Raw genomic sequence first — 12,836 nt, forward strand, 5'->3', positions numbered from 1 at the left:
AAGCAAGAGAAAGAAGAGAGGCAAAGAAATATTTTCAAACATTTTCGATAGCTTCGACGAATTAAAAATTTAACGCGAATCGAATTTAGAAACTAGGTGAGAATTAATGGAAAATATTTTATCAGGAATCTATGATAATCGGACATCTTTGATGCAACACGCGACGATAATGTTTTCTGCAAACTAACACAAAGTTTAAGGAGACGCTTGACAGCTACACTTACATCTTTCGCTAATGAGTCGATAAATATCTTTACTTTGGACGATTCACAGACGCGTAATTAAAGATGGCGAAAGATGTACACGCCTTTGTGTCAAAATTCTATCGGGAGAAATGTTGGATTCGGTGTACTTTATTAGATTATAACCGGGTCACACGAATAATCTTTATCACGTGAAGAATTAACACGCAAGCTTTATCTATAAATATACAGAATGTGAGGAAGTTTGTTCGCGTGCAGAGGTATCTTGAGCGATCTTTAATTATCGATAACTAAAAAACAAAGCCGAGAATGCAATTTTTTAATTCTTGATTTTCGTCTTATTTTGGCCTCGAAAATCACCCCTTAAATTTCCTGATACCTGTAACCGAACACCCTGTATATTTATATAACGCGTTTGAAAATACGCACGCGAGCGTAAATCTGTCGAAACGAAAATCCGTTACCATGTTCCGGTTGGAAAAATGGAAAAATGGAAAAAAATAGTACGCAGCTTATAAGAAGAATCAACCACCACGAAGCGGACAATAATCCTGAATCCCGAACGATAGTTGTGACCAAAGATCGAATCGATTTCGAAACTTGTTTAAAATGTCGATCGATGTATCGCTTCGTACGATCGATCGTTTCGAAGCGTGGACAAATGGACGATGAAATCAACGAACGTTGTATATCGTATTTCGGGCTTGTAAGCGTTCTATCTGTGCAGAGTGCAAGGCAAAATGCGAATCAGAGTCAGATCGAAAGGAAAACAGAGAAGTATGAAATTAGAAAACTACAGAAACATTTTTCAGCTAATGTGACAGAGTATACTTATTCGACAGAGTTGAGGATGAAGCCAGAGCCAGAGGTCGTGGTGAGTCGCGCGACGTTAGAGAGGGCGTGCGCGTTCCACCAGCCTGCGGGATCAGTCGACATCCGAAGCGGCACTCACGTTCCGCGACTGTACCGCGCGCGCGCCTTTATCTTGCCTCACTAAATCGTCCTTTTGAGTTTGCCCGATCGAACCTCCTGTTATTCATTGTCGCGATAAACGTCGCGAATATCGAGCAACGCTCGCGTTTCACCCGTGAACGAGCAACCGAATTTTAGTGTTCGCGCGCGAATGCTCGCTCGACGATCAGGGGCTCGTGTGCCCGATTCCTGAATTAATCCCATCGACCTCTAATCGATCGAGGATCGTCTGCACCGCGTCATCCGGTAAACGGATCACGACCGCCATGTTCTTTATCCGTGTACGTTTCATCGACCAGTGAAAAAAGTTTCTTTTTCGTGCGCGTTTTGGTTCTCGATAATAATTTCATTTGGCACCAAGTTTATCGATTTTTCATCGATCGGAAGTTAGCTACGGAATCGAATTTCAACGTTCTTTCGTGAATCTTTTGTCTTTTTTTGCATTCGTGTGTTTTCTCCCGAACGAGTTCGAAATTTTTTCCGGTAGAACAAGAACAGGAAAAGTACTACGCAAATGTGTGTTGTGAGATTCCGTCGAGATAGACATGCATTCAACGAGTGATGATCAGTGGTGCTGGTGGCATCTTGTCATTGTTTGTGTTTCATTTCCAAAGTTGTACCTGTCTCGTGCCTCTTCAACAACGGTGAATAATGAATCTTCTTAGTTTTTTTTTTTTTTTTAGTTTCCATGATTTTAGATTATTAGAGTTCTATCCTTTGTTCCTCCTTCTCGGTAAGAGATTCACAAATCACGAGAGGCAAAACGTTACAGTCGTTTCCAGTAATTTCTAAACAGGCGATTTTCTCGAAACGACTCTCACAAAAATTTGCCTACGACTTCGTTTAGTGAATTTTGCGAGGAATTTCATTTGTAAGGAAATCAATAACGGTTAAAGCTGATCATATAGCGATTATATACTTCGTGTGTGTTCGATGCGTTTGCGAACGATTGTATTTCCGCTGACCAATATGTCTATTAAACGAAACACAGATAATCTATACAGTGAATTAATTATGTTACGTATGAGGTTATGATATTCAAAAAATCTTAGCTCTTTCGTTCTTTCCTTTTAGTATTTTATTAGTATTTAGTATTAGTATTTAGTATTTAGTATTTTTCCGTAGACGTTTTTCTCGAATTGTACATCGTTTCTACTGTTTTTCGATTTGCGATTAACACCCCAAAGAAAGGCCGCCATTTTCATCTTGCTTGTCGGTTCATTTGATAATCGAATTTGTAATATGATTCGAAGGGAGTCCAGAATAACGTGTCGACAATGGAAAATTAATTTTTCTTCCATGTACATGATACGTGTATCGCATACGTATGTACGTATAGCGCGGATAGTAAATAGAAATATGAGTGAACGACGACTTTGACGGTTCCTGGAAATTGATCGGCGCCATTGAATGGCAGACATTCGACGATGAATAGACATGTTACGTCTAATGCGTTATGAAATCATCTTTACAGATAGGTGACTCGGAATCGAGTTGCAACGAGGTCGTTACATCTACAATAATGTATAAAGATTCACTCGTTTATGAAACCCGAACGAGTTCCCTTTCATCTATCGAATCCATCGCGACCATTTGACTTTAACTGAAATGATTGGATCGGAAAGTATTTGCATGATTAAAAGACTCGTTACACAACATTATTCTCGTGACAGAGAGGGCGTTACGATCGAGCCTGAATTAACACCGTAAAATATAGAAGATTGCTAGAACCCTGCTAAAGTAGAGAGGGTGATCAATGACGCATGCAATGACAGGCATACTCTGACAATGAGTCTTAAGGGATTTAGCTTATGCTGTACAATCAATCCAACCAATGGATCGTGCCTTAGAGAAACCATGTTCGATTATCACTTGCCTGAATTATGGTAGAGATTTCACTTAACGAATACGTACGATAATCCAAGATGGCTGCGTGGTTAATAAAAAATTAATAAACGACGTAATCGAAAGATCGAAAGTCATTAAGCGTAATGTACGAGTTCGTATAATGTAAAAAAAAAATCACTTTGACATTTTTCTGGAAGAAAGTCAATATGCCTTTCATCTCCTCCGGCGAATGAAAACAATATATCACCATCGATCATACCTTGTCAGTTCGTGCAAACGGAAAATTCGTAAAAATCCTCTGTCCTCTCCGCGATGAACCAATATTTACAAACAAACTTCAACTATTGTGATTAGTAAGAAATACCGATTTATTGCTCGGAAGATAACATATACATACTATGATTACTAAAAATACGTCATCAAGTCGGATAATCCATCGATAAATTTTAATTCTAACATTACGAACTGAATCGTCGTGGATATGGTACGTCTAAAGACCATATTGGTGTCTAACGACGAGTGTACAAGGTAACTGCACTACAGGCTTGTCTGAAAGTAAGATCGAAAGTCGCACTAATTTTAATAAGCAGCGCGTACTCGAGAAACGATTAATTCGGAGGTCGTGTTTGTCGCAAGAAGTTCGGGAGAACTATCGATCAATTTTTTGATCACTCGGAAAACCAATTGAAATTTAACGAGGTGGGAAAACACGCGTACAGTGCATTGTTCCCGATCTGCGTTTGTTCAAGTTGGAAAAAAGAGAATGATTTTAAACGTTCTGTTCGCGGCTCTGCTATATACGTATGCATGTATATACATATTATGCAACTATTCAGCTACAGAACGGTAGACTATGTGTTAATAAGGGGAAAAATCCCTTCGTTCACCTTTGTTCGTCAACACCTGCCGCATCACAGACCGTAGAAATGCTATTTCAGCTTACCACCGCTTCTCTAACGAGCGATCAATTCCGCATCCCTAGGAACCTTTGATAATGCGTGGCCTTTGTTAAACGATAGCAAGACGAGTCGGTTTTCCCCTCTTTATTCCTTTCTCTGTTTCAGAAAAATGTATGTCGCAATTTAAAACGGAACAGAGATAAAACTCCGTAGCGGCGAGAACGTCTCACGGTCTCGTTTTAAAAGAAAATTCAATGTTAAATTATGCGTTATATCGTACAGAATACTTCAAATATGTAATACGATCTACGCTCGGATTTAATATAAATGGATAGAATAAAACGAGACTTTCTGTTATTGAAATAATATAGCGATATACGTGTGTAGTATATATATATGTTAGTGTCGATGAACTTGCTTCCATTTTAATGAATTCTTATCTAATTGTAACATAGCTAGGATAGAATTTCACTATATATGTAGGGATGTTATATTATAGGTTAATAGAAAACAGTATGATAAATACAATATCGCGTATTCGTTTTCTCACTAATTCTACGACACAAAAACACAACGTACTCCACACGACCACGATAAATTCAACTCTGACAGCATTTTCTATGCTCATTTTTCCCTTAACATACCTTGGTAACGCTCACAACACTCCTTGACAACATTAACATATCTTGACAACGTTTATAAACAATTACCCCTCACGCCACGTGCTTCCCTGACGTCACACCATCCCCACATATATTTCAGAAGATACCGACCTTTGACAGGAAAGCTAATTGCTCGTCTGTTAGAGTAGCGATATTTCTTCCACGTGGAGCAGAATTTAACTGTTATATAAATCATAAATATCTTGTCAAAAATTAGATAAAATACATCTTCGAAGCGTTCTTCTTGTCGTTTCTATCTTTGATGATACGATTCGCATTTTAGTATTAGCGTAGTCGCGTTAAGGTAGAGATTAACGTAGAATAGGAAAATTGTAGTTGGAAGGAGACGATTGAAAGATGATCTTTGAACTTTTGGCCTTAATACGAACGAGGTCGTTGTGGAGCGAGCTTCCGATTCTTTGGAGAAACGCTTAAAATTCAAATGTGAGTTCGGTGTCTTCTTAGATTGACTGGAAGACTAATACCGAAGAAGAAAGAAGTCTCTGGAACGAGAGTATAATTTTTCTATAAATCACGCTAGTATAATCCTTAAAATTTGTCAGCACTTTCGATCGCAGAAGCGATAGGTTACGATCTTTTTATTAACGCTTTTGAATATTTCGCTTTAAAACGATCTGATCGACGTGGATTCATCGTGTAACAATGGAGCGAGTTTTACTTGCAACTGTGGCATAGAGATTTCAACTGTAGCATAGAGATTTCAACAAGAGAGTTTTTCAAGCATTCAGACGCAAACGGTAATCTCCTTTCCCATGAAATATGTAGCTGTCAAACACGATATATTGTTTAAAGTTTAGAGAATGCCGACGCCTTACGTAAACCACGTGACATTAGGAAACTTCCTTGAAACGTTCGATATTAACAGAAAAAGATACCATTTTTACTATACAAATCGAATAATTAATACACGAACGTGAACTAACGTTTACAAGGTTGTTATCATAAAGAAATACTCGTGGAGAATTTTGAAACGCATGTATTTCTAAGTAGTGCATTAAGTGTGTGTGTGTTCCATGAATTCTATTAGCGGCACGACGAATAAAACGGTATCGGTTGAGAGATCGATCGAAATGGAAAGAGATAATACGAAAACATTGGACAGTTTTCTTTAATGTCAACGTATAGGGCACGAAAAGAAGCACACGCGTATTACGCTTAAAATTGGCACAGTGGAGGAGTGTCTGGCGAAGAGGAAACGTTTGCTTGCCACTGGAAAAATTTCCAACCCGTCATTTGTATTATATATGCATGCATTTATCCGTGACATGGTTAACATTCAGCTACGGTGAGAAAAAAGGTATTTATAGAGCGATATCGCCGCGAGAAGGAAGCGTAGCTCGTAAGATCGGATAAGATTGAACCGCGGGTAGCAGGTGCATTTCTCGGAATCTGGCGCGGTTGGAAGGAAGAAAAAAAAATTTGGTGGTCTCGTTTCACTTTTTAGAGGTTTCGCGGCGCCGAAGATTTCATCATAGCGAATGTAGAGGTAAAGGGATGGAAAGAAGGCAGGGGAGTATGTAGGGATCAGTTGAGCGGAAAGCTCTTTCGCTGCAAAATACTTGCAGCTATGCATGCATGAATACCGGTATTTGGAGGCCATACAGTCGGTGAATACCAGTACCCGCGAGAGATGGGTGAGTCGTACAACCGATCGAACGTGTATTCATCCGTGTGCCGGTAATTCGTGCTCGACACGCTACAAACGAAAAGGACGGTAAACATTTGAGCAAGGTTTTCCAACATTTGTATAAGCAATCAAAGGTAAACGAGTAATTTTCTTTTCATCGCAATTCTGATTTTCCAATGTATGCATCGACTATTTGCCGTTATTATAAAATCATCTTTCAGTTTCGTAACGGCTACACCGAATTCCTTTCTAAATATTCCACTCAATAGTTCAGATACACCTTACGAAATACACCTACTTGTACGATTAACCGACGCAACGAACGAAAATCTTGGGAAAAGTGATACGAGTTATATGGATAGATACGTACGTGTACTTTACGCGTATTTGCCGTTTGGTGTTAGTTACCGTGGGACGAATTACGTGGTTGTTGCGTATTCGATAAACATAAATCGTTCGTTGCCTCTTAAGAGAACTGGAACATTTTCGGCACGCGATAAAACTGTTTTCTACGTGATTTACATACGACGCTTCTTTCATCCGACAGATTTACTTTCTTTTTATAGTCACTTTCAAGCAAGAGATCGCCGAAGGTTTTTTCACTCGATCGTTGGATCGCGCTCCTGGGAATTGACTTAACGTTGAGTTTCTATGTAAATCGTGGTTCGCGGCGAGAGCTGATAGTGATTTGGACGATGCGTTTAAATGCGTCTTTCTTCTACGTTGCCTTCCGATCGACCGTTCCTCAACTTTCAAGTATCTACAGAAAATTCCATTTCTGGATAGAATGAATTCTTTGCTGCATTTTTCCTATCTTAAGAAGAGAAAGAACGAGAGACAGGGAAACAGAGAAATACGTATTTCGTATACTTCTGTTAATAATATCGGAGAAATGCTGCAACTTGTTTAGTATAAAAATGGTACAATTTTTTTGTAACGTAAAAGGTAGTTGGAAACCGATATACGATATGTCCGGTTTTACTCGGAACGATCAAATATCTGGCAAAACACGAACGATGCGAAAAAATGTTTCGTACGAAAGTTGTATGGTATCGAGGCGGGCATATTTTTTTCCTTCTATCTGTTTGGTCTTGCGATGACCTTGCGGTCTGCTGTAAAGGTAACATTAAAATTTTTCAATTGCTACCTCCATCTTTTATTATATGTCCTTGTAGCTAACATTCAGATGTTTTCAAAACGCTACAAAGTTGCGTCCTCCACATAATCCAGCATTAACGTTGTTCGATGTACACCGTGCAGAAAGATGTTTTTGATAGTGCTGTTACTGGTATGACATTGTCGGAACGCAAGCTCACAGTTTTCCAATATTTCCAAAACAGCTCGTCAATTCCGAGCGGTAAATTTCGGTACGAACATAGTTGCTTGCATCGATCGGATTTGAAAGTTCGTATCCTGATGCCGGATGCTTCAAAACGCGCGATTTCGTGTTATTTTGAAAACATCTGATTATCAGCTACTAGAATATGCAATAAAAAACGGAGATATCCATTTCAAAATCTCGCTGTCGCCGCCACAGAACGTTTGAAGGATATCGCAAGATCAAAGAGATAAATAACACAGTGCGTGGTTCCTCTCGATATCGTACGACGTTCGCCTTAAACATATTTTCGTGTCATTCGTATTTTTCCATATATTTGATCGTTTCCAGTTAAACCGGGCATGCTGTACGTAGTTGCATGTAGAGTAACGCGTAATGACCTGTAGAACTAGAGACCACTTTTACCTGGCTCGCGCTACTGTTTCATTATTCAAGGTAGGAACATTGAGGGAAATTGCGCGCAATTGGCCAAGCGCACGGGCAATTCGTCTTTGCGAAAGTTTTATCGACTAATGAGTATATAGGTAACACGGTGGCTCGTGCGTTCGTCATTAGTCATTAGCCAGTTTCGTCGAGCGGGAATTCGTTTTAATGAATTTTACGAAACTCGTCGATCACTCGCGTAGCGGAAAAAAGCTATCGTCGTTGGCCGGCCGCTCTTAAATAATTCCATTCCAAGATATATATGTGTCCAGGGATTAAACTCGATCTTTAGTACGTGGGATTAGAAGCGAAATTTCATTTTTATATTTGCATTTTAAAGTTAGAAGCGGCAACAGTCTCGACGCAATCCCGTCGCTTCGCATCTGGCAAAGGATTTCCCATGGAAATGTCATATCGCATTTTATGTTTATTCGTTATTTGTTTTCGAAGAGATCGATTAAAAATATGTCGCACACACGCTATACATGTACAACGTTTCGGCTTGATATTCCTAAAAAAGCATCTCGTCGTATCGAGAAATTCAGTACGCTATTACGTGCATATGGCAGAAGCATGTAACGTTTCGGTCGTGCTTAAGATTTATTTTACGTTTTTTATAAACAAACACGTAATATGCTAACGTTCACCACGGTCAGAACCGAGATTTGTGTGACGACCTGTGCGCGATCGATCGGGTTAACAACCGTACGGTAAATTTATTTCAGATGAAAAAATATGACGTAAAATAAAATAACAATTGATGTTGCCTGTGATTAATTTTTAATTAACTTTTACGATTGGTTCGTAACGAAGAACGGAATGAAATCAGAAAAACGTAAACAAGTATTTTCTATTGCTGGCCTTTGTGACACGCTAATGAGTAGAAAATTTAAATAACAGCAAACAAAGTTGCTTAATTGCTCCTGGTTGAATAATTTCTGAAAAAAGATCGGCCAAAGAAAACCGAGTGGCCGTAAATTATTAACGACTACTTAGCGAAAAATTATAAATAACAGATTCGGACGAGCTTCGAGTCGGTGCTTAAGAGGAGCTGGTAAAATATACGGGATTTTCACGCTATCAATTCTCAGCGTCTTTCTCGTTACCGACAAGTACGAGGAAAGATGAAAGAGAAAAAGAACGAATAGTTTAAAACCGACTATGCGCGTATTCGCGATAATATCTTGTTCGCAAGTGCAAAGATATATTTGCATTTTGTTACTGCATATATAACTTAACGTCTATATGTGTAAGTATATTGTCGCAATTAACGAGAACACGGATTCAGTCGTAAACATGCCAGCCAAATCGAAAGGAATAAAATACACAGTTTAAGAAAGTCACAGAGCTTGCAAAAATTGCCAAGATTTAGTTAAAAAGGTGAAATGTTACTTGACCCGCGTCCACGTTGACCATCGCGCAAAGAATAACCGAGAATATCCTTGATGTCGCGTCGCTTCGCTGTTGCAGTCATAAAACCGTTGGGACACGCTAACCCACCGTACGACGCGGCACGGAAGAGAACTTAATTTATGCCACTGTCAAGCTCAAGTATCTTCGCTTTCTCTTATATCTTCGCTTATATCAGGGTGACGAGAACCAAGCGACCGGTCGCGTTCCAACCGTTCGAAGTATCGCGTTTCCTGCTACTGCCAACGAAAATGAAATCCAAACCGAACGTTGTTCTGTTTGTTATTTTTATGTACGCGTGTGCGTATTTTACGTGTTTTGGTCTTCGCATCGCTATATGTATATATATATAGGTCGATAAGTGTGAAGATACGTACTTTCTTGTCTAACTTTCTCGCTTTACGATACTTATTTGTATAATTCCCTTCCTTCTCTGTACTTTTTCTTTACCCGTTTTACTTTTTGCGTTGCTGTTTCTGCTTTCAAACGGAACGCCTCTCCTCTTTTTCCATTTTCCTATTTTATAACGCCGGTAGCAAATTACGTAGCAGTAGTTTCTGTTTAGTTATTTCTCTTGCTTTCTAAGAGACTGGACGTTCCGGTGATAGTAATTGATGGGATTACGCAAGTTCGCACGCGCCCCTGATGGCTCAATATCGTTTCTTTTTTCTCCGTTAAGAAAAGATACTTCTCAGTTCGACCCGAATCACATCGTATCGTCCCTCGCAGGCCTACCAGGGTATCGGCGAGAAACGATGAAATAACCTAACAGAGTCGTTCGTGACAGGCCATTCGACGAAATCTTCGCAAAGCTTTTTCCCTATTCCTCTATCGCTTTCGAGTTTGGCTATCTTCTCGTCGCAAGTGAATACACACACTGCCGCGATTCCGTGTCTTCCTCTTTTTAGCTATAGTCAACTTAGCTATCTTCTTTCACCGGTTAACCGCGTTTGACGAGTATGCACGTGAAACAAAAACTTTATTTCGGTGCGTTTACTCGACGTTGCTTGTATTTATTTACTCGCTGCGCGATCTAACCCCATGACGGATTTCTAAAACTAAATTCCGCAGTTAACTGGTTAATTTTCGTGGCACTGCGTGTGCAGCTGTGTTAATATTGTATTTCCTGCATATGTTTCGCAATATTATTTAAATAGACTGATCCATTATGCAGTGGACAGTGAAAACAATATATATATATATACTTCACGTAGCTAACAACAATTTATGGTTATCATCGTTCTTTGCGAACTCATTTTCCATTGAAATATTTCCTAGCAATAATGTTTAATAGCATCTTATTTTAACTAAGCTAAATTATCCTACAACGATGAAATGTTCGTGTTCCTAAAGAGGATGAAAATCCTTCTAACTATGATCGCGAATGTACTACGATAAAATATAATTATATATATTTACGTTTTTCCAACGAAATGATTACTATTATTATGAAATTCGTGTATGATGGGCGTTTTCGAAGCGGCGTTATTTCAAACGAGGATACGCAAGAAAGTTTGGCGTACGATCGCGTTGGAAATTTCCACAGAGGCCCTTTCAAAGTCTGTCAACGATTCGTTCTTTTCTCAAATCTCTACAAATACCCACGCATTCAAGCTTTGCTTACTTACTTAAAAACGTATACAAATGAACGCTAATGACATAAACGTAACGATCATTGTAAAGCAGAGAAGAAAAGCAGTTTCTACGGACGCGGTAGTGGTTTGCGTTAGCGAGCAAGCTAAACTTATTTTTAGTTGCTCTGTTGCTTGGAAGTCGGTAGGTAAACATCTGGACCGCCCAGCATCTTGGCGAAAGTATCACTGTTAATGGCGACTACATTTTCCAGCGTAGCTTGAATGCACCTTGATACGCCCTATGCCACTAACAGAGCTTAGTTCTAATGGTCTGTGCCTCGTGTTACCCAGCTTTCCTATTCTTCCTCCCAAACAAATATCTCAGCTATGATAGTTAACCCGTATCCAGCTACGTCGGCTGAGAGAACGACGTAGAGCGAGGTCTGCGAATGAACGAGGAAGGAAAGACTATCTAAGAAGAGAGAGGCTTCTCGTTGGCTTGTAAGGTGGAGTCAGGTTGTTTAAGAAATCTCTTGACGAGGAGAAAGAGAGAGAATGAGCGATTAGCTCGTTTCCTCTCTTGCAATCGGTGAAATAAGAAATAAGAATGATACAGCGACTAATTGTAAGAAAGAGGAAAAGCTAGTAACAAAGAGAGAGAAAGAGAGAGAGAGGGAGAGGCGGTAACTAAAAAAACAGAAAAAGAAAGATAATGGAGGAAAAGGAGATGGAAGTTTCCTCGAGGAAAGCTGAAACTGTTTACCAAGAGACGTAGACATTTCGAAAGATCACTCGACCCGATGCGAGAGATTGGATGGTTGGACGAGGAGAAAAATAATTTCTAGATAAATAGAATTTTTCGTGTTATCGGTATTTCTGAGCGTACGATTAGCATATTTCGATGCTGTTCTTCCATCGCGCTGTTGCGAGCGCTGCAAGAAAGAAATTACAAATTTGCTTTATAACGCTGTTCGTATTTCTTATCCTTTTCATTCTTCAAACGACTTTAGAGCTTGGTTCTCGTGTTTTTTAAACTTTAAATTCTCTGCCGGTATCGTGAAGTTCGTGAACCAGTAACATTTTCAATTGTGTCGCCGTACGAAAGTGCTGGTAATTACAAAAGTTTCACGATTTCAGGTATTTTCAGTAGAAATTGCACTCGTAATAGCGCTGATATACCTAGTGCGATGTACAAGTCTGCGAACCTACAACTTTTTTTCGCCATAAATTCCGAATGTTCTTAAGAGGCAACGAGCTCTGTTAAAATTCCGGTTTACGTATAAAACCCGTAGAGATGCAAGCGAAACCACGAACCAACTGTCCAAGTAATGGAAAATGTTACATCGAACACGATGTGCTTTATTACCTATCTATCGATAGTATCGTATGGCTACGACAGATACAAACGATTCGTATAAGAAGAGTAGACTCAACGTTGAAGTCGTTGTTCTGACATTTACCCAAAGATAAATCTTCCTTCTCAACCTATCTTTGACGTTTCGTAAAATACCGAACATTTGCAAGAATCTCTTTAAACGAATAACGCGCGCAAAAGATTAGTAGTTTCTGATATTTCCACGAATTTCTGGTCGGAGACGGGACGATGATAAAAAAACAAAAGACATTTTCCGTTGAATGAAGTCGACTCGAAATAAAAGTGTTTGGACGCGGTATAAATTTCGCTTGTACACGAGAATATAACTATGGTAAATTTGCTTGTCTACGACTACGATACGATCTACCATAAACGTAACAGTGGAAAGGAAACGCGTCGTGTCGCGTCGAGTTGCGCCGCATCGTGCGCGTAATGTATAACGAAAAACCGCAGAAGCTCGACCACGAGACTCTTTCAAATTCT

General features: G+C 39.4%; 1 protein-coding gene across 5 annotated transcripts in view; it reads left to right on the plus strand.

The window, feature by feature from the left end:
- The first annotated feature begins 1,126 nt into the window (after positions 1-1,126).
- LOC117160212 (hemicentin-2) overlaps positions 1,127-12,836 on the plus strand; it is a 269,382-nt gene continuing 257,672 nt past the window's right edge. For 3 of the 5 annotated variants that reach the window (XR_013059863.1, XM_033340837.2, XM_033340848.2), the window contains exon 1: positions 1,127-1,819. The gene's annotated coding sequence lies outside the window, so the exon portion shown is untranslated. Of the gene's footprint in view, positions 1,820-6,108; positions 6,367-12,836 lie in introns of those variants that run through there. The other 2 variants (XM_076623659.1, XM_076623658.1) reach the window with 2 other exon arrangements.

The sequence above is a fragment of the Bombus vancouverensis genome, chromosome 13 (assembly GCF_051014615.1).
Source record: "Bombus vancouverensis nearcticus chromosome 13, iyBomVanc1_principal, whole genome shotgun sequence".
In the NCBI taxonomy this organism is placed as follows: Eukaryota; Metazoa; Arthropoda; class Insecta; order Hymenoptera; family Apidae; genus Bombus; species Bombus vancouverensis.